The following is a 21310-nucleotide window of genomic DNA, read 5'->3' as shown; positions in this document are numbered from 1 at the left end:
TCTCTCAGTTCTAAATGAGTGACGCCATGCCCTTTATCTAACAAGTCAAGGATTCTTATTATTACTGGGAACGTGGAAGGTTCTTGGTCTTTGGGAGTGGGAGGTATACCGGCTTCACTGCCATTATTCTGAGAATAAGGACTACCAGGGTCTGGACTTGAGGGAGATTCTGGGTGGGAGGCAACACCACAGTTGCTCATATTTGCCCTGGACAGTGGTGGATTAGTGTTAGGTGGCAATTGTGATTTACTGCAGGATGTATTTTCTTGTAAATCATGTTTTCTCAGCAGGCCGAGAGATAGTCTGATGCGAGAATCCAGGTCGGCTAGTGCTTTAATATCGAAGTCGCTATTAAGCGAGTTCCCTTCTTTGTCTGAACCTGGAGACACAACAGTCAATGTATTGGATGTTGTATCCTGTGTGACAGGAATAATGTTACCGATGTCGTCGGCATCACAATTTAGCAAAGATGTAGAGCATTTCTCACGCATAGTCTCGTTGCCAAAATTAGTGGGTGGCAACACACCTGAACACTTTCCACTTCTGCGCACGTTAGCCATCTTTTATTTATATTAATCAAGAGCCTGACACTTTGCAATAGGCAATTTGTAATGTATGTTATTGAGTTCAAAGGAATATCAGTGGGATGACAACGCTCATACATATATACACAGGTATCAAGGGCACACATTTCCTACCTTGATTCTATACGAATAGCACAGCATAAAAAACAAACAGAGACAAAAAGAAAAATGAACAATAAAATGAAAAAGAACTTAAATACTTTGTTCGCACACCCGCACGGCCGGACAGCCTCTTTCACTTGCAGGCACTTGCGGTGCGCGCGCGGTGCGCGTACACGGCTATTTTGTAAAAATGAGCACCAATTTCAATGTGGGAGGGGCCTCAGGAGGCGCAAGGGATTATGGCTGCAAAGGAAAGAAAAGGTGGTGAGGGAAGCTGGTAGAGATGGCCGGCAACACAGTCAAGAGACTGTTTACTTATTGCAGTCCAAAACGGCACGTTACGAATGCAGAATGCTTCCTCTTGCCGACGACATGCAGTAATGTTATAGATTCCAGCAGTCAGTCGGACCAGGAGAATAAACGTGCAGGGTCCGCAGCCAAACAGCCTCTTTCACTTGCAGGCACTTGCGGTGACTTGCGGTGAAATGGCTGCTTGTACGCGCAACTGTGCGCAAATCCGCCTTTGACGATTCTTGGAATCTAATGCACAGTACTTTTCCTGGACTTGCGTGGAGTTTGCACTGGCTCGGCACGTCTGTGTGAGCCATCGAGGGTCTTGCACAAGACTCCAAGCAGAGCGTGGGTGTGCCTTGCGCAGAGGGCTGGTAAGGGAGCGGAACAACAAAAATTGCAAAGAACTTGCGAAAAAGTGGGTGTTTCATGGGACGGCCTGCAGGCAGTCCCTCACAGGCCCACAATTGCGCAGCACGAGACGTATCCATGGATTTGATCGCACCACCTCTCGGCTGGGAAATGGCCACCCAAATCCTTCATGCAATCCGCCGCCATCCGAAGGCAGGTGTAAGTAGAATTGCGCATAGGATTTGCAGTGCACAGGTGGGGCTGTATGTCAGATTTCGTAGTGCGTGTACTCAATAGGGGTTCTGATGTAACTTAGGGGTTCATGTAAGCAGTGTAGCAGGGTGCACTGCTTTATGGGTGTTCTCACGCTGATTTCCCGAGATAGTGCCAAGTTATGATCTTTTATACGCATATTGTCGGGGTGCCGGACACAGTGGCGGGGGACCCCGCGCCTGCTTACGGAGGACCCTACGCACTGTTTGAAGGGTGCGTGTATTCGTGCCCGGGGAGCACCCAGTGGTAGCTGTTGTGGCTGTCCATACTTTGTGTGTGGGCGTTTTGGGGGTGTTTCAGGTACGACTTGAGAATACAGTGACTTTGCGCTGTGAATTCCATGAATATGCGGGACACGCATTTTTCTTTCTGCGTGAAGGCTCGCGCAGTGTCCTTCTCGGCACGCGCCCCTTGCGCGATTTCAGCGCTCATTTCCATGAATCGGGCCACCGTCTGTCGTTCCTCTTCACCCAATCCTCCAGATGATACAGTGAAAGGGGCTAAGCTATGCCTTTCCGGGAGGGGAACACCTGTCAGGGTGTGCATTCGAGTGGATTTGCATAACATGTGAGGCTTTATCTGAAAATGGAAGCTGCTACTTCAAAGGTCCAATGCGGTAGCACTGTGCGAGAATACATACATTTTCGCGTGTATTATAGTATTGCTGCTGGCTGCAAGAGTTTAAGTGGGCCGGGGCCGAACCCTAGCAGTTTCCAAAAAGTGGGGCTCAGCCTGGGCCCTGCCGGGGAAGCTGGGGTCTAGATTGATGAGTTTCGCGTGCAACGCACCCCTCCTAAAATCTGTACGTGCCCAGAGTTCCTGTTCCTGTTTTGCAGAGTGTGTGGATGGCTTCGAGGATGGAGAGCGCCTAGATGCCTGCCAATTCCGGAGCAACGCCACCCTGCTGCTTACGTGAAGGTGTCACGTCGGTGCAGCGAGGCTTTATGGCACTACCTGAATGCAACTAGTTGGCGCCAGCGCAGAGAGAGAGGCCTTCTAGAAGCGCCCCCGCTGGTAGACTATCCTCACTGGGGGCTGGCGGGGGCGCTCTGGTGGCACCCTGTGGCACTGCGTACACATGTGCTTCACGCAGCACAGGTCAGAATGCGCAGCCTCCCACAGAAAGGCTGCACACGTGTGTGTGTGTGCACTGCTTCCAACGGCGTGCACTTAAGCGGCTGCTGGGGGGTCCCGAGTGGTGTGGGGGTTTGGGAAATGAGCACACCTGTGCATTGGGGTGACCGGGGATCACCTCCCCCCCGCCCCCATCATGTGGTTTATTATGGGATTTGGGGACCGCTGTCGAACCGGCAGCCCCCGGGGCATTGGGGATCCGGGTGGGACCCCCTAAAACGTTATGTGATGTGGGGTACAGCAGACAGCTGTGGGGTCAGAAGGACCCAGGGATGTTGGGGTCTGGGCAGGGCCCTAGATCTTGTGGGTGCCTCGGTGTGGGGTACAGCAGACAGCTGTGGGGTCAGAGGGAGCCAGGGTTATTGGGTCTGGGCAGGGCCCCTGGATCTTGTGGGTGCCTCGGTGTGGGGTACAGCTGACAGCTGTGGAGTCGGAGGGACCCAGGGTTATTGGGTCTGGGCGGGGCCCCTGGATCTTGTGGGTGCCTCGGTGTGGGGTACAGCAGACAGCTGTGGGGTCAGAAGGACCCAGGGATGTTGGGGTCTGGACAGGGCCCTAGATCTTGTGGGTATCTTGATGTGGGGTACAGCAGACAGGTGTGGGATCAGAGGGCCCAAGGATATTGGGTTCTGGGCGGGGCCCCTGGCTATAGTGGGTGCCTCGGTGTGGGGTACAGCAGACAGCTGTGGGGTCAGAGGGACACAGGGATATTGGGGTTTGGCGGGAACCCTGGATCTTGTGGGTGCCTTGGTGTGGGGTACAGCCGACAGCTGTGGGGTCAGAGGGCTCCTGGGATTTTGGGGTCTGGGCAGGGCCCCTGGATCTTGTGGGTGTCTTGTTGTGGGGTACAGCAGACAGCTGTGGGGTCAGAGGGACCCAGGGATGTTGGGGTCTTGGCAGGGCCCCTGGATCTTGGGGGTGCCTTGTTGGGGGGTACAGCAGACAGGTTGCGGGTCGGTGGGGGCCTGTACACGGTGGGGTGCAGTTGGTGAAGGCATGGCCCCGGTATCCTATGGCTGTGGGCATAAGGTGTAGGGCAGCGGTGCCAGGCCCAGGCCGGCCCGGCAGGGCCTGGCTCCAGCCCCCAGGCGGTGACTGGACCTGGAAGAATAGAGCGGCCCTTGGGCTGGGCCCATATCTTGCGGGGGGGGGGTGCTAGGGAGGGGCTGGGCCTGTATTGACCAGATTAGGGTCCACAGCTGGGGCAGTCTGTGCCAGTGCTCCTACCTCAGAGGGAGGGAGGGGCCGAGACTGCACACCTCACCCCCCCCCCCCCCCGGATTACTCATTGATTGGGCATTGTAAGAAGTCCAGATTAGAGTCCGCTGCGGGTATAAAGGCGCCTGGAGGGGGCGGCCGGGCAGAACCTTGGACAGTCCCTGGACGAGGCAAGACGCCCCCTCGAGTCCCTGGAGGACCAGGACCGCGGCCGTAGAAACCCCATAGCGCCTGGAGGAGGCAGGCACCCCGCGGCGCCCTTCACAGGCCCCCACCCACCTTTCTCGATACTCCTTGGAACCTAGGTGAGTGCCCTCACTGGGGCGAGAGTGGGGCGGGGGGGGGCTTTTCTTGAGCACGAGGGGCAATGGTTACCGATGGGGGCGTGAGTGGAGGTGGGCACCCTCGCTGGGGCGAGAGTGGGGCGGGGTGGCTTTGCTGGAGCACGAGTGGCAATGGTTACCGATGGGGGCGTGAGTGGATGTGGGCACACTCAGTGGAGCGTGAGTGGAGTGGTGCCCTCAGTGAAGAGTGAGTGGATGTGGGCACCCTCACTGGAGCGTGAGCGCTGCAGGGGTTCCGTCCTGATGTCATCACTTGGACTGTGAGTAGCAAAGGGCACGTGTGCTCCGGGGCCAGTGCTGACGTGGCCCCCTGCTTGCGGTCCAGGCGGGTGGAGGAGGGGCGCCCAGGGGGGTCGGTTCTGCCATGACATGCTAAGGGACCTGCGTGGAGAGGGGTGGCAGAGATAGGCGGTACAGCATGGTGGCACCTGGGAGCAGGTTCCCTGGGAGCAGGTGCCACGGAGCAGAGTGTGCCCCGGGCACAGGTGGGCACGGTCAGAGTCTGCGCCTATATGGTCTGTCATACTTGAGAGATGGCTCTGCTGGCCTGTATATCTCTATAGTGTAAGGGATAGCGCTGCTGGCCTATATATCTCTATAGTGTAAGGGATAGCTCTGCTGGCCTGTATATCTCTATAGTGTAAGGGATAGCTCTGCGGGGCCTGTTTATCTCTGTAGTGTAAGTGATATCTCTGCTGAGCCCTGTATATCTCTGTAGTGTAAGGGATAGCTCTGCTGGCCTGTATATCTCTACTGGGCCTGTATATCTCTGTAGTGTAAGGGATAGCTCTGCTGAGCCTTGTATATTTCTGTAGTGTAAGGGATAGCTCTGCTGGGCCTGTATATCTCTGTAGTGTAAGGGATAGCTCTGCTGAGCCCTGTATATTTCTGTAGTGTAAGGGATAGCTCTGCTGGGCCTGTATATCTCTGTAGTGTAAGGGATAGCTCTGCTGAACCCTGTATATCTCTGTAGTGTAAGGGATAGCTCTGCTGGCCTGTATATCTCTATAGTGAAAGGGATAGCTCTGCTGGGCCTGTATATCTCTATAGTGTAAGGGATAGCTCTGCTGAGCCCTGTATATCTCTGTAGTGTAAGGGATAGCTCTGCTGGGCCTGTATATCTCTATAGTGTAAGGGATAGCTCTGCTGGCCTGCATATCTCTGTAGTGTAAGGGATAGCTCTGCTGGCCTGTATATCTCCGTATTGTAAGGGATAGCTCTGCTGGGCCTGTATATCTGTAGTGTAAGGGATAGCTCTGCTGGGCCTGTATATCCCTGTAGTGTAAGGGATAGCTCTGCTGAGCCCTGTATATCTCCGTAGTGTAAGGGATAGCGCTGCTGGCCTGTATATCTCTGTAGTGTAAGGGATAGCTCTGCTGGGCCTGTATAGCTCTATAGTGTAAGGAATAGCTCTGCTGGCCTGTATATCTCTGTAGTGTAAGGGATAGCTCTGCTGGGCCTGTATAGCTCTATAGTGTAAGGAATAGCTCTGCTGGCCTGTATATCTCTGTAGTGTAAGGGATAGCTCTGCTGGGCCTGTATAGCTCTATAGTGTAAGGAATAGCTCTGCTGGGCCTGTATATCTCTGTAGTGTAAGGGATAGCTCTGCTGAACCCTGTATATCTCTGTAGTGTAAGGGATAGCTCTGCTGGCCTGTATATCTCTATAGTGAAAGGGATAGCTCTGCTGGGCCTGTATATCTCTATAGTGTAAGGGATAGCTCTGCTGAGCCCTGTATATCTCTGAAGTGTAAGGGATAGCTCTTCTGGGCCTGTATATCTCTGTAGTGTAAGGGATAGCTCTGCTGGGCCTGTATATCTCTATAGTGTAAGGGATAGCTCTGCTGGCCTGCATATCTCTGTAGTGTAAGGGATAGCTCTGCTGGCCTGTATATCTCCGTATTGTAAGGGATAGCTCTGCTGGGCCTGTATATCTGTAGTGTAAGGGATAGCTCTGCTGGGCCTGTATATCCCTGTAGTGTAAGGGATAGCTCTGCTGAGCCCTGTATATCTCCGTAGTGTAAGGGATAGCGCTGCTGGCCTGTATATCTCTGTAGTGTAAGGGATAGCTCTGCTGAGCCCTGTATATCTCCGTAGTGTAAGGGATAGCGCTGCTGGCCTGTATATCTCTGTAGTGTAAGGGATAGCTCTGCTGGGCCTGTATAGCTCTATAGTGTAAGGAATAGCTCTGCTGGCCTGTATATCTCTGTAGTGTAAGGGATAGCTCTGCTGGGCCTGTATAGCTCTATAGTGTAAGGAATAGCTCTGCTGGGCCTGTATATCTCTGTAGTGTAAGGGATAGCTCTGCTGAACCCTGTATATCTCTGTAGTGTAAGGGATAGCTCTGCTGGCCTGTATATCTCTATAGTGAAAGGGATAGCTCTGCTGGGCCTGTATATCTCTATAGTGTAAGGGATAGCTCTGCTGAGCCCTGTATATCTCTGAAGTGTAAGGGATAGCTCTTCTGGGCCTGTATATCTCTGTAGTGTAAGGGATAGCTCTGCTGGGCCTGTATATCTCTATAGTGTAAGGGATAGCTCTGCTGGCCTGCATATCTCTGTAGTGTAAGGGATAGCTCTGCTGGCCTGTATATCTCCGTATTGTAAGGGATAGCTCTGCTGGGCCTGTATATCTGTAGTGTAAGGGATAGCTCTGCTGGGCCTGTATATCCCTGTAGTGTAAGGGATAGCTCTGCTGAGCCCTGTATATCTCCGTAGTGTAAGGGATAGCGCTGCTGGCCTGTATATCTCTGTAGTGTAAGGGATAGCTCTGCTGAGCCCTGTATATCTCCGTAGTGTAAGGGATAGCGCTGCTGGCCTGTATATCTCTGTAGTGTAAGGGATAGCTCTGCTGGGCCTGTATAGCTCTATAGTGTAAGGAATAGCTCTGCTGGCCTGTATATCTCTGTAGTGTAAGGGATAGCTCTGCTGGGCCTGTATAGCTCTATAGTGTAAGGAATAGCTCTGCTGGCCTGTATACTCTTCGTTGTGGTCCTATAAGACCTCGTGTTACGTGAGGCCTACGCCTGCTTTCCAAGACCCCACAGGCTGGAAGAGGGGTACACCTTGAGGGATAGCTCTGCTGTATGAATCCTGCGTCTGTGAGGTAGATGGGGTGGTATTAGGGTAAGGGCGTGGTGGGGGAGGGGGGGGGGTTGGCAGGAGGTTCAGTGCTGCACGTACTTGTCCCCAGAAGGAGGTTTAGTGTCACTGATGCATCTGGAAAAGCATTTGATATATTTTTTTTAAGGCAGTATTTATGAAGCACTAGTGACCACGCGCTGCATCGTGACTTCTCGGCGCTGTAAATAATCCATGTTATCTTTAATAATCTAAGTAGGACTCATGTTATCATCCTTGAAAGAATCAGAGACTGCCTCTACACGGCATGCTCTCAACCGACTGAACTATTTCACCGAGGAAAGGAGCTGTGGGTTTTAGGTAATGCAGTTATCGCTGCAGCAAGCGCAAAACCCCACTGAGCTAGTGACCTCGAATTGGAAGCAACGACCTGTAGTTTCTACACAGGTCTCGGGGGTTGGTGCATTAACCGTTGGGGCTATTTTACTGGGATTGGGACCCGTGACCCTCGGATTATATACAGCGCTCTCTGCAGTAGTCGGTGCTGTCTGTGAGTTAGAAATACCGCAATGTGGCCTCATACCGCGGCACAGGCCATAGGGTATGATGTGGCATTGCATTCCAGGCAATAACTGCCATCTCTGCCTTCTGTGCCATGAAGCACGTGTCTGGTGGCATGCCACACGGGCGCTGCCCCTGCACAGACAGCCCAGGGGGCGCTGCGGCTGGCTCCTGTGACCGGCACAGCTGCAGGGAAGGGGGCAGGGGGGTGACCTTTGGAGTGTTTGCAAGAGTTGGCAGCAGTGCGGTTCTCAGGCCACGGGGCAAAGGTCATGTCTCCTATTCTCTTTCCTGGCGAGGCGCTGGCAGGGGCACAGGTATGTTTTGAACTAGAATATGGGGAGGGGGCATCCAAGTGGTGCCAGGCGTGTCTGGGGTGGGGGGTTTAGGTCTGGGGGGCTCAAATAGACTATGGTCCTGATGTGAGTCTTGTACTCTGTGTAAGTCACTAAGTCGTGGTTTTATAGCGCCGATGCTTCTCTGGCGGGGGCTTGGGAGGCGGGATAGTTGTGACCCCACCAGGGGTCCCCAGAACTCAGTCTGCCGCGCACTGGGAGCTTTGGGGGTCTTGTAAGCAGAACTCGGGAACGGGGGTTCTTTGTGGAATGTAAGAGGCCTATTGTTGGCACACACCAGGGTGGAGTAAAGCGCTGCGAAGGCGGATTATATTGGGGCGTTTTCTTGAAGGCACTTTTCGAGTGCTCTGGCAGGGGTGCTCAAGGGGACCCTCGTAGTTTGGTCAGTGGCTGGCTGTGGTCCGCCTGCCTATGAATGGCTGACTGTGGTGTTTTGGGGACTGGCTGGGTGGTCTGGAGGTGAATGGGTGAGTTTATCCTGAGGATGAATAGCTGAGTGTGCTCTGGTGGCGACGGCATACGTTTGGCTTGCGTTTCAATGCGTTTGGTTTGTGGGTGAATGGCTAACTTGGTATTGAAGGTGGTGATATAATGTAGTGCTGGGTGAGGTATGAAGGCGAATGACTATGCTTGCCCTAGACTGAATGACCGAGTATGCTGTTTTGCTGAATGACTCTGTGGGGTGCTTTGGTGAATTGATTATCTTGGTCTCGGGGTGAATGGGTGTCTGTATCATGTGGGTGAATGGCTGAGTGTGATGTCCTGATGAAGGGCTTGCTGTGGCCTGAGGGGGAATGGTGTGCCTAGCCTAAACGACTGTGTGTGGTGTTTTTCTGAATGAATCTGGTGGGTGTTTTGGTGAATGGATTTTGTTGGTCTAGGGGTGAATGCTTGTGTGTATCCTGTGGGTGAAGGGCTGGGTGTGATCTGAAAGTGAATGACTGTGAGTTATATTTTGTTATCCTAGGGTGAATGACTGTGTGTTGTTCTTTGGTGAATGGATTGTCTTGGTCTCGGGTGAATGATTGTTTGTATCCTGTGGGCAACTTTGGCCTGAGGGTTAATGGCTGAGTGTGATGTCCTGATAAAGGGCTTGCTGTGGCCTGAGGGGGGATGGTGTGCCTACCCCAAACAACTTTGTATGGTGTGTTGCTGAATGACTCTGTGGGGTGCTTTGGCGAATGGATTTTGTTGTCCATGGTGTGAATTGCTGGGGGAGCTCCAAGGGTGAATGGATGTGCGTATCCTGCGGGTGAATGACTGAGTTTGGCCTGAGGGTTTAGTCTTACTGTGAAGGGCTAGTTGTGGTCTGAATGTGAATGACTAGTTTGCCCTAGTCTGAATGACTGTGAGTTGCAGGTGTTATCCTTGGGGTGAATGACTCTCTGTTGTACTTTTTTGAATGGGTTTTCTTGGCCATGGGGTGAGTGTGTTTTAAGGGTGAATGGATACGGTCGGCCTGCGGATAGGGGCCTGGGGGGGGGGGGGTTGGTGGGGAGGGGAGATGTTAATGGGTGTTTGATTGGCTGGATGAAGGCCCAGCTCGCACCACGGTCTGTTTCCTTGCAGTCCCTGTGCCACGGTGGACGCTGCACAATGCCCACTGTGTGCCCAGGGCAGTGGGCGAGCGCGCCAGGCGTTTCATCTGAATTCTAAGGCGCCTTGTGCGCCTGCCCCTCAAAGGGTTCTTTGTGAGGGTCACATTATAACAGAACATATGACTGCAGGGTGGAGGGGCACAGGACACTCTGCACCGGGCACCGAGCAGGAGGCTGGCCGGCGGCCGCTGCCCACCATGGCAACCCTGCCAGGGCAGCCCTAGAGCGCCGGGGGCACTGCCAGGGAGGGACCGACCAGCAGGCAGCAGAAGGTATGGGCACCGTGTATCTCCCGGGGTGTGGGGGGTCCTGCCAGGGGGCATTATGCGCGCCGCGTGCATTCCCTATGATGTGGGGGGTAGAAACTAGGTCATGTGGGCAAGGGAACCATACATCCCAACAGGGGGCACTGCCAGGGACGGGCCAGTCATCAGGCAGCATAGGCCATGGGTAACATGTAGGCCCTTGGAAGGCAGTGCCCGCGAGAGGCCGGTTACAGGGGCACCACGAACTATGCCAACTAAACGTCCCCTGAGGGGTGTGAGCGATGCCTGGGAGGGGGGCATAAGGCACTGGCAAGGTTCACACTTGGGGCTCGGAGGATCCTGCCACTAGGGGGGGGGGGCGATCAGGCCAGTGCACCCGGGGCTCCCTGGCGGGTGGGTTCGTGGTTGCGGGTGTTTGGGTGTCATGGCGGCAGCTGGAGTTATGTCTTTGGTTTGGCCCTCAACCAGGGTATTCTCCCCCGGACCCCCTCCCCCTGAGTGCAGGGGTGTGGGGAACACAGGCCCTGGCTCGTGTGGGCCCGGCTGCTGTGGCCTAGCGCTTGCTGTGTCAGCGGGTATCTCCAGGCGCTGTGTGTACAGGGCACTGGGCGGCACAGCTCTGGTTCCTTGGAGTCTGTGGGCCGAGGGCTGGCATCTCTCCCATAACAGAAAGAATGATTGGGATGGTCTGTAAGGGACGTGGCCCCTGCCTTTCATCCCACCCAGCTCCACTCCAAGAGCCTGTACTCGCGCTCAGCGCTGCACTCAGAAACGGTCCATTCAGTGCGCCTTGAAGCCGCCAGCATCGCACGCCACTTCCTGGCGCCTCCTTTCTCTCGCCCGTTGCCTGCAGCTCTCTCTGCACTGCCCACTCCTCCCCTCTTCCCACGCCCCTCTGCCCCCTCCGTCCCTCCTCCGTCTCATCGGGGCTCAGTGGAGGCCTCAGTGTGAGCAGTGAGTGACAGGTGCAGTGACTTCAGGGTCGGGGCTGGACATCGCTGTCCAGGGGTCCCACAGTGTTTCTGCAGGACTGTGCGGGGCGGGACCCTACAGCGTGCACTGCTCACACCCTACTCCGCACACTGCTGAGATCCTGCTCGCACTGCGCAGACCCCTCTCCTCACCCCGAGCCACTCCCGAGCTCTGAGGACACAAGTGCCCACACATGGCAGGGGCCGCAGAGGAGGAGGCAGGGTAAAGCCGGAGACTAAGAAGGGCCTCCAGCTGGTGCAGTGGCTTGGGGGAGGGGCAGACTGCACACTCGCACTCCCCGCTTCACGCTCAGTGAAAGACTCAGCAAGTCACACGAGTAGATACAGCTTGAGGGCAGTGCATGGTGGCACATGAGTGACCCAGGGGCCTTGGGAATCACACACTTAGGCAAGAAGCCGCCACAGGGCCTACTAACCGGAGCGCCCGCGGATGCCCGTCACACACTCAGTAACACACCTTGCGATACACTCATGCATACACACAGTGGCACACTCAGTACTGGCAACCTCAGTGAGCCACTTGCTGAGACCCTGCCATGGCACATCCAACCACACAGCCAGTAGCAGACACCCGTGGCACCTCCAGTAACACACTCAGTGGCCGCCAGTAGCAGACACCCGTGGCACCTCCAGTAACACACTCAGTGGCCGCCAGTAGCATGCACCCGTGGCACCTCCAGTAACACACTCAGTGGCAGGGGCATTTACACCATCAGTGACACACTCAGTGACACACTCAGTGACACAGCCAGTAGCACACACCCGTGGCACCTCCAGTAACACACTCAGTGGCCGCCAGTAGCAGACACCCGTGGCACCTCCAGTAACACACTCAGTGGCCGCCAGTAGCACGCACCCGTGGCACCTCCAGTAACACACTCAGTGGCAGGGGCATTTACACTATCAGTGACACACTCAGTGACACACTCAGTGACACAGCCAGTAGCACACACCCGTGGCACCTCCAGTAACACACTCAGTGACACACTCAGTGGCCGCAAGTAGCACACACCCGTGGCACCTCCAGTAACACACAAAGTGGCGGCCAGTAGCACACACCCGTGGCACCTCCAGTAACACACTCAGTGGCCGCCAGTAGCAGACACCCGTGGCACCTCCAGTAACACACTCAGTGGTCGCCAGTAGCACACACCCGTGGCACCTCCAGTAACACACTCAGTGGCCGCCAGTAGCACACACCCGTGGCACCTCCAGTGACACACTCAGTGGTCGCCAGTAGCACACACCCGTGGCACCTCCAGTAACACACTCAGTGGCCGCCAGTAGCACACACCCGTGGCACCTCCAGTAACACACTCAGTGGCCGCCAGTAGCACACACCCGTGGCACCTCCAGTAACACACTCAGTGACACAGCCAGTAGCACACACCCGTGGCACCTCCAGTAACACACTCAGTGACACACTCAGTGGCCGCCAGTAGCACACACCCGTGGCACCTCCAGTAACACACACAGTGGCGGCCAGTAGCACACACCCGTGGCACCTCCAGTAACACACTCAGTGACACAGCCAGTAGCACACACCCGTGGCACCTCCAGTAACACACTCAGTGACACACTCAGTGGCCGCCAGTAGCACACACCCGTGGCACCTCCAGTAACACACACAGTGGCGGCCAGTAGCACACACCCGTGGCACCTCCAGTAACACACTCAGTGGCCGCCAGTAGCACACACCCGTGGCACCTCCAGTAACACACTCAGTGGTCGCCAGTAGCACACACCCGTGGCACCTCCAGTAACACACTCAGTGGCCGCCAGTAGCACACACCCGTGGCACCTCCAGTGACACACTCAGTGGCCGCCAGTAGCACACACCCGTGGCACCTTCAGTGACACATTCAGTGGCCGCCAGTAGCACACACCCGTGGCACCTCCAGTGACACACTCAGTGGCCGCCAGTAGCACACACCCGTGGCACCTCCAGTGACACACTCAGTGGCCGGGGCATTTACACCACCGGGTGCACACTCGGTGACACAGCCAGCGGCAGTCTGTGGTGACACAATGGCACGCGTGATGGCGTTCCCATTCACACACCCAGTGACACGGCCATGGGTGCACCGGGATACACGCGTATTGTAAGATTCGGGTGCTCGGCCAGCCCCACGCTCATGACACGCGGACCCACACACCCAGGCACGGCACACGCAGCGGCCCGGTGGCATGCACGGCCCAGGGCTGTCGTTTTGGCGGTGGGCCTGGCCGCCGCAACCTGTGCGCCTGCATTCCATGCACAGGTGCGCTGTGCGGCTGTGCACAGGTGTGTGCCCCGCACACACGGCTCGTGTGACCTGCCCTCGCCTGCCTCTTCTGCCCGGGCGAGGGGCGCAGGCTTCTGCGGATGCGGTCCTGTATAGCGCCTCCTACACCTCCGCACTTGGCGCCTCCGGAACCGTGAGTAGCGGGAGGGTTGGCAGCACGGTATGGACAGTTATTTGCGTGTAAAACGTGGATTTGCGGGTAGACGGCGCGCAAACCCCCGCTTTACACGCAAACAATTCCAGGAAATAGGGCCATTGTCGTACCCCCCCCCTCACTCCCCTCCCCCGCGCCCTTATTTCTATCGGTGATTCCCTGTTGTGAGCTAAAATGCTACCATGGTTATTGTTTATTCCTCCGCGAAGATCCCTTTGAAACTCTTCCGCCTTTCGGGGGGGGGGGGGGGGTGTGCGTGGGGTGGGATTTCTGATTTGGATGTGGTTTAGGGGTGTGTTTTGCGTTTGGGATGCAGGCTTGAGGTGTGGGTGTTGGTGTTTTTGTTCTGGTTTTTGAGCTGGAGGGGTTTGGGTGTGCTTTTGGGGAGTGTATTTGAGATGTGGGTTATGGATGTGGGGTGCTGTTTTTTTGGATGTGGTTTTGGGGGGAGGGTTTTGGGATGTGGGATTTGGTTTTGATTATGGGTTTGAGGGGCTTCTTTTGTGGATGTGGTTTTGGGGGTGGAGGGGTTTGGGATGTGTTTGGGAGAGGGGGGGATTTGGGTTTGAATCAGAACACACAGGGGTGTACCAGGTTGGTGTGGGGGGGGGGCTCCTCAGAGCGCCACCCGAGGCGTCCTTAAAGCCTAAGCCACGCAGCGCAGGGGTCTCACAGACCCCTCAAAGGGCGTCTCGCCCACACCCCATACTGGTAATTCTTTGGGGAAATTCGCTTTCCCCCTACACTTTTACCTTCTCGCCAAGCCGTAAACACGTGCCATCTCCACTGTTTAGCGCCCTGAGGCCATTCTGGAGGCGGGCGGCACTGGGCGCGCTGCTCCAAATGCTGTGACGGCCTAAAGCAAATGTCGGTGTTCTGCGGCAGCTAGCGCCTGGAGGCCACGGGGATCGCGGTGTGCGCTGTGCAAGGCCGCCGCCTCCCTGTGCGTGGGTGATGAGGGCCCAGCTCCAACCCCTCGATCCCGCCCCCCCCCCGTCGACCGCCCATCCTGTTCAGCGAAGCGGCCTCTCCCGCTCACTGCTCGCGCCATTTTCACGCAAAAGCCAGGGGCCGCTCTCAGGGGCCCGCTGCAGCAGAGGGCCCGAGGTCACTGCCCAGCGGGTGTCTCATGTCTCTCCCTCCTCGTGAGGGCGTCTACACGAGCTGTCACTTCTCCGGACCCCCTGTCTCTACCTCCCACTTCTCCGGACCCCCTATCTCTACCTCACCACTTCTCGAGCCCCCCTGTCTCTACCCCTCACTTCTCGGGACCCCCTGTCTCTACCTCTCACTTCTCCGGACCCACTGTCTCTACCTCTCACTTCTCGGGACCCCCTGTCTCTACCTCCCACTTCTCGCTCTACCTCCCACTTCTCCGGCCCCCTGTCTGTACCTCCCACTTCGCGGGACCCCCTGTCTCTACCTCTCACTTCTCGGGACCCCCTGTCTCTGCCTCTCACTTCTCCGGACCCAATGTCTCTACCTCTCACTTCTCCGGACCCCCTGTCTCTACCTCCCACTTCTCGAGACCTCCTGTCTCTACCTCTCACTTCTCGGGACCCCTATCTCTACCTCCCACTTCTCCGGCCCCCTGTCTCTGCCTCTCACTTCTCGGGACCCCCTGTCTCTAGCTCTCACTTCTCGGGACCCCCTGTCTCTACCTCTCGCTTCTCCGGACCCACTGTCTCTACCTCTCACTTCTCCGGACCCCCTGTCTCTACCTCCCACTTCTCGGGACCCCTGTCTCTACCTCCCACTTCTCCGGCCCCCTGTCTCTGCCTCTCACTTCTCCGGCCCCCTGTCTCTACCTCCCACTTCTCCGGCCCCCTGTCTCTGCCTCTCACTTCTCCGGCCCCCTGTCTCTACCTCCCACTTCTCCGGCCCCCTGTCTCTGCCTCTCACTTCTCGGGACCCCCTGTCTCTACCTCCTCGTGATGGGGTGTAGACAAGCTCTCACTTCTCAGGACCCCCTGTCTCTACCTCCTCATGGGGGACTCTCACTTCTCGGGACCCCGCCTCTACCTCCTCCCTTCACCCAGCTACCTCTTGGCACCTTATAGACAGCGCTGCAAGGGGGGCACCCCCCAGCTAGAAAGACCGGCCGGTAACCTGGGGGGCAAGGAGGACAAAGGGGGAGGGGCAAGACACATGCTGCAAACTACAGCATGCAGGTACACAGGGGTAACCCCAACCCGCTCCCTTCGCCCCACTCCAGGGAGCCAGGCAGGGTGGGGCACATAGCATGGTGCCAAGGCACATTAGCAAGTGGAGCACCCAGGAGATCAGGGAGGCAGGGGGCGCGCAGGTGTCCAACAATGGGCACTGCCGTCGGCGCCAGCCCCGAAGCATGCAAAGCCCCCTCCCCCACCCCCAAGCATGCAAAGCCTAGGGCAAATCTTTCAGGATATAAGGAGGTGCCCGGGCAGCAAGAAACACACTCCTTTGGTGCTCTGCACACACGCAGAATACTTCTCTTGTTCCTGAAACCCACCCACCCAAGAAAAGGGGGAAAGAGAGGGGAAAAATACAGGGCAACGAACGGGGCCCACGCAGAAACCACAGGCAGAGGGCACAACCCTGGACCTCGTGCACAAAAGTGTACATTCTGTACTTATACGTGATGTGCAAAACACTAACACAATTGGTGAAACACGCAGTCACAGATTGGTGAAAGGTTGGAGGGTGTGCTGTTGCTGCAGTGGTGTTGCACGGGCACACGTGTTCCAACAACCACATGGGGAGCAGGTGTGTGTGCTCTGCTCAGTGCTGCAAATGTGTTCCTGCTGGCCCACGTGACATATCTGTCTCTCTGACGTCTATCTATCTCTATGCATGTTATGCGACTTGCATAGCGCCTCCTGCCATCGTCACGGCCTCAAAGCGCTAGTGTAGGGGCAGTTTGCTACACAGGTCACTGGGGTGCCATTGCAGTGAGACGCTGCTTGTTATCACAGTAGCGCCTACTGTAGGGTGACCAGACGTCCCGGTTTTCCCGGGACTGTCCCAGTTTTTGCTGCTCTGTCCCCTTTCTCAAGATTATGTTTCCATTGCAAATTGCAGTGGTCCCGGTTTTTTGGTAGTTGCTCTTCATAGCTGACAAACATGCATGAATGAATGCACAATCTCGCACAGAAGAAATGCTGCATTTTACAACTTAAGATAGTGTTAGTTTGTGATAAATTAATTATAATATGTGTTTATTTGGACACTAACACTTAAACCCCCTTCTTTCCAACCGCTGCTGAAGTGTAGTGCCTTGACAACCACTTTCAAGAGTTAGTCCTACTTTTATGTTAGTTGCCCTGTCCCGGTTTTTCACTTTTTTAATCTGGTCACCCTAGCCTACTGCCATCGTCATGGCCTCGAAGCGCTGGCGCACATGGCACTGGGGTGCCGCATTACACTGAGGCGCTGCTTGTTACCTCAGTCCCATTCGTTCCTTCACGCCGTCACGCATTTCATCATTCTGGCAGAGAAAAGAGCAGAGCTGTCCTCAGTGTGCCCTGGAGCAGGAGGGGCCCGCATCTGATCCAGGGGTTCGGGGGCACTGGTTCCATGGGGAGCGCGGGGTGCAGTGGGTTGGAGACTCGGCCCAGAGGAAGATTGTGTCCCCTGCGTTATTGCACGGACCCTCCCACGTGCAGACACACGAGCGTGTGTTGGTGAACTTCACCGCACTGGGCTCGCCCAGCACTGCCCGCAAGGGCGGCCCGGCAGCCGCTCTCCAACCTGAATGGCGTGTTTCCTGTTTTTCAGCCTCATCTGTAACGAGGCCGCCCCCGCTTCTGGGCACCGGTCGCTTCTCGGCCATTACGGCCCCTTTCACTCCTCCAAGTCGAGTACTATAAATAGCGTGTGTTCACCCTTCCCTAGAACTCCCCTACCCAGGCTAAATATCAAGTAGAAGCACCTGCTCAATAACTTAGTATATTTTAGATCATTTCTCGATACATTTTAATGCAGAATACCTCTCCAGAGTAATGCAGGAAACACAGGTATGATTTCGAACAAATACCATTCATCTTGTTTCACTGGGTGAGTGTGTCCATTCATCTTGTTTCACTGGGTGAGTGTGTCCATTCATCTTGTTTCACTGGGTGAGTGTGTCCATTCATCTTTTTCACTGGGTGAGTGTGTCCATTCATCTTTTTCACTGGCTGAGTGTGTCCATTCATCTTTTTCACTGGGTGAGTGTGTCCATTCATCTTGTTTCACTGGGTGAGTGTGTCCATTCATCTTGTTTCACTGGGTGAGTGTGTCGATTCATCTTGTTTCACTGGGTGAGTGTGTCCATTCATCTTTTTCACTGGGTGAGTGTGTCCATTCATCTTGTTTCACTGGGTGAGTGTGTTCATTGATCTTGTTTCACTGGGTGAGTGTGTCCATTCATCTTTTTCACTGGCTGAGTGTGTCCATTCATCTTGTTTCACTGGGTGAGTGTGTCCATTCATCTTGTTTCACTGGGTGAGTGTGTTCATTGATCTTGTTTTACTGGGTGAGTGTGTCCATTCATCTTGTTTCACTGGCTGAGTGTGTCCATTCATCTTGTTTCACTGGGTGAGTGTGTCCATTCATCTTGTTTCACTGGGTGAGTGTGTCCATTCATCTTTTTCACTGGGTGAGGGTGTCCATTCATCTTTTTAACTGGCTGAGTGTGTCCATTCATCTTTTTCACTGGCTGAGTGTGTCCATTCATCTTGTTTTGGTGAGTGTGTCCATTCATCTTTTTCACTGGATGAGTGTGTCCATTCATATTTTTCACTGGCTGAGTGTGTCCATTCATCTTGTTTCACTGGGTGAGTGTGTCCATTCATCTTGTTTCACTGTGTGAGTGTGTCCATTCATCTTTTTCACTGGCTGAGTGTGTCCATTCATCTTGTTTCACTGGGTGAGTGTGTCCATTCATCTTGTTTCACTGTGTGAGTGTGTCCATTCATCTTTTTCACTGGGTGAGTGTGTCCATTCATCTTGTTTCACTGGGTGAGTGTGTCCATTCATCTTGTTTCACTGGGTGAGTGTGTCCATTCATCTTGTTTCACTGGGTGAGTGTGTCCATTCATCTTGTTTCACTGGGTGAGTGTGTCCATTCATCTTGTTTCACTGGGTGAGTGTGTCCATTCATCTTTTTCACTGGGTGAGTGTGTCCATTCATCTTGTTTCACTGGGTGAGTGTGTCCATTCATCTTGTTTCACTGTGTGAGTGTGTCCATTCATCTTTTTCACTGGCTGAGTGTGTCCATTCATCTTGTTTCACTGGGTGAGTGTGTCCATTCATCTTGTTTCACTGTGTGAGTGTGTCCATTCATCTTTTTCACTGGGTGAGTGTGTCCATTCATCTTGTTTCACTGGGTGAGTGTGTCCATTCATCTTGTTTCACTGTGTGAGTGTGTCCATTCATCTTTTTCACTGGGTGAGTGTGTCCATTCATCTTGTTTCACTGGGTGAGTGTGTCCATTCATCTTGTTTCACTGTGTGAGTGTGTCCATTCATCTTACTGGCTGAGTGTGTCCATTCATCTTGTTTCACTGGGTGAGTGTGTCCATTCATCTTGTTTCACTGTGTGAGTGTGTCCATTCATCTTTTTCACTGGGTGAGTGTGTCCATTCATCTTGTTTCACTGGGTGAGTGTGTCCATTCATCTTGTTTCACTGGGTGAGTGTGTCCATTCATCTTGTTTCACTGTGTGAGTGTGTCCATTAATCTTTTTCACTGGGTGAGTGTGTCCATTCATCTTGTTTCACTGGGTGAGTGTGTCCATTCATCTTGTTTCACTGGGTGAGTGTGTCCATTCATCTTATTTCACTGGGTGAGTGTGTCCTTTGATTGATCTTTTTTCACTGGGTGAGTGTGTCCATTCATCTTGTTTCACTGGGTGAGTGTGTCCATTCATCTTATTTCACTGGGTGAGTGTGTCCATTCATCTTATTTCACTGGGTGAGTGTGTCCTTTGATCTTTTTTCACTGGGTGAGTGTGTCCATTCATCTTGTTTCACTGGGTGAGTGTGTCCATTCATCTTGTTTCACTGGGTGAGTGTGTCCATTCATCTTGTTTCACTGGGTGAGTGTGTCCATTCATCTTATTTCACTGGGTGAGTGTGTCCTTTGATCTTTTTTCACTGGGTGAGTGTGTCCATTCATCTTGTTTCACTGGGTGAGTGTGTCCATTCATCTTGTTTCACTGGGTGAGTGTGTTCATTGATCTTGTTTCACTGGGTGAGTGTGTCCATTCATCTTGTTTCACTGGGTGAGTGTGTCCATTCATCTTGTTTCACTGGGTGAGTGTGTCCATTCTTCTTGTTTCACTGTGTGAGTGTGTCCATTCATCTTTTTCACTGGCTGAGTGTGTCCATTCATCTTGTTTCACTGGGTGAGTGTGTCCATTCATCTTGTTTCACTGGGTGAGTGTGTTCATTGATCTTGTTTTACTGGGTGAGTGTGTCCATTCATCTTGTTTCACTGGGTGAGTGTGTCCATTCATCTTGTTTCACTGGGTGAGTGTGTCCATTCATCTTTTTCACTGGGTGAGTGTGTCCATTCATCTTTTTCACTGGCTGAGTGTGTCCATTCATCTTGTTTCACTGGGTGAGTGTGTCCATTCATCTTGTTTCACTGTGTGAGTGTGTCCATTCATCTTTTTCACTGGGTGAGTGTGTCCATTCATCTTGTTTCACTGGGTGAGTGTGTCCATTCATCTTGTTTCACTGTCTGAGTGTGTCCATTCATCTTTTTCACTGGGTGAGTGTGTCCATTCATCTTGTTTCACTGGGTGAGTGTGTCCATTCATCTTGTTTCACTGGGTGAGTGTGTCCATTCATCTTATTTCACTGGGTGAGTGTGTCCTTTGATCTTTTTTCACTGGGTGAGTGTGTCCATTCATCTTGTTTCACTGGGTGAGTGTGTCTATTCATCTTGTTTCACTGGGTGAGTGTGTCCATTCATCCCTTTCACTGGGTGAGTGTGTCCATTCATCTTGTTTCACTGGGTGAGTGTGTCCATTCATCGAGTGTGTCCATTCATCTTGTTTCACTGGGTGAGTGTGTCCATTCATCTTGTTTCACTGGGTGAGTGTGTCCATTCATCCTTTTCACTGGGTGTGTGTCCATTCATCTTGTTTCACTGGGTGAGTGTGCCCATTCATCTTGTTTCACTGGGTGAGTGTGTCCATTCATCTTGTTTCACTGGGTGAGTGTGTCCATTCATCTTGTTTCACTGGGTGAGTGTGTCCATTCATCCTTTTCACTGGGTGAGTGTGTCCATTCATCTTGTTTCACTGGGTGAGTGTGTCCATTCATCCTTTTTACTGGGTGAGTGTGTTCATTGATCTTGTTTCACTGGGTGAGTGTGTGTTCATTGATCTTGTTTTACTGGGTGAGTGTGTTCATTCATCTCCATTCATCTTGTTTCACTGGGTGAGTGTGTCCATTCATCTTGTTTCACTGGGTGAGTGTGTCCATTCATCCTTTTCACTGGGTGAGTGTGTCCATTCATCTTGTTTCACTGGGTGAGTGTGTCCATTCATCCTTTTCACTGGGTGAGTGTCTCCATTCATCCTTTTCACTGGGAGAGTGTGTCCATTCATCTTGTTTCACTGGGTGAGTGTGTCCATTCATCCTTTTCACTGGGTGAGTGTGTCCATTCATCTTGTTTCACTGGGTGAGTGTGTCCATTGATCTTTTTTCACTGGTTGAGTGTGTCCATTGATCTTTTTCACTGGGTGAGTGT

At 53.8% G+C, this 21310-nt stretch overlaps 2 protein-coding genes across 7 annotated transcripts in view; both read left to right on the top strand.

The window, feature by feature from the left end:
* Nucleotides 1–1422: 1422 nt before the first annotated feature.
* The window catches only part of LOC138480695 (gap junction beta-1 protein-like), a 35540-nt gene continuing 15652 nt past the window's right edge, over nucleotides 1423–21310 (top strand). The window contains exon 1 of one of the 4 annotated variants that reach the window (XM_069612382.1): nucleotides 1423–1547. The gene's annotated coding sequence lies outside the window, so the exon portion shown is untranslated. Of the gene's footprint in view, nucleotides 1548–4121; nucleotides 4259–10027; nucleotides 10164–13476; nucleotides 13568–21310 lie in introns of those variants that run through there. The other 3 variants (XM_069612380.1, XM_069612381.1, XM_069612383.1) reach the window with 3 other exon arrangements.
* Nucleotides 4122–21310, top strand: part of LOC138480694 (gap junction beta-1 protein-like) — a 40132-nt gene continuing 22943 nt past the window's right edge. Inside the window, exon 1 of one of the 3 annotated variants that reach the window (XM_069612377.1) lies at nucleotides 4122–4258. The gene's annotated coding sequence lies outside the window, so the exon portion shown is untranslated. Of the gene's footprint in view, nucleotides 4259–10033; nucleotides 10164–13452; nucleotides 13568–21310 lie in introns of those variants that run through there. The other 2 variants (XM_069612379.1, XM_069612378.1) reach the window with 2 other exon arrangements.

Source organism: Ambystoma mexicanum, chromosome 5p (genome assembly GCF_040938575.1).
Source record: "Ambystoma mexicanum isolate Mex_15411 chromosome 5p, UKY_AmexF1_1, whole genome shotgun sequence".
NCBI classification, from domain to species: Eukaryota; Metazoa; Chordata; class Amphibia; order Caudata; family Ambystomatidae; genus Ambystoma; species Ambystoma mexicanum.
This window is presented reverse-complemented; position numbering and strand designations above follow the sequence as displayed.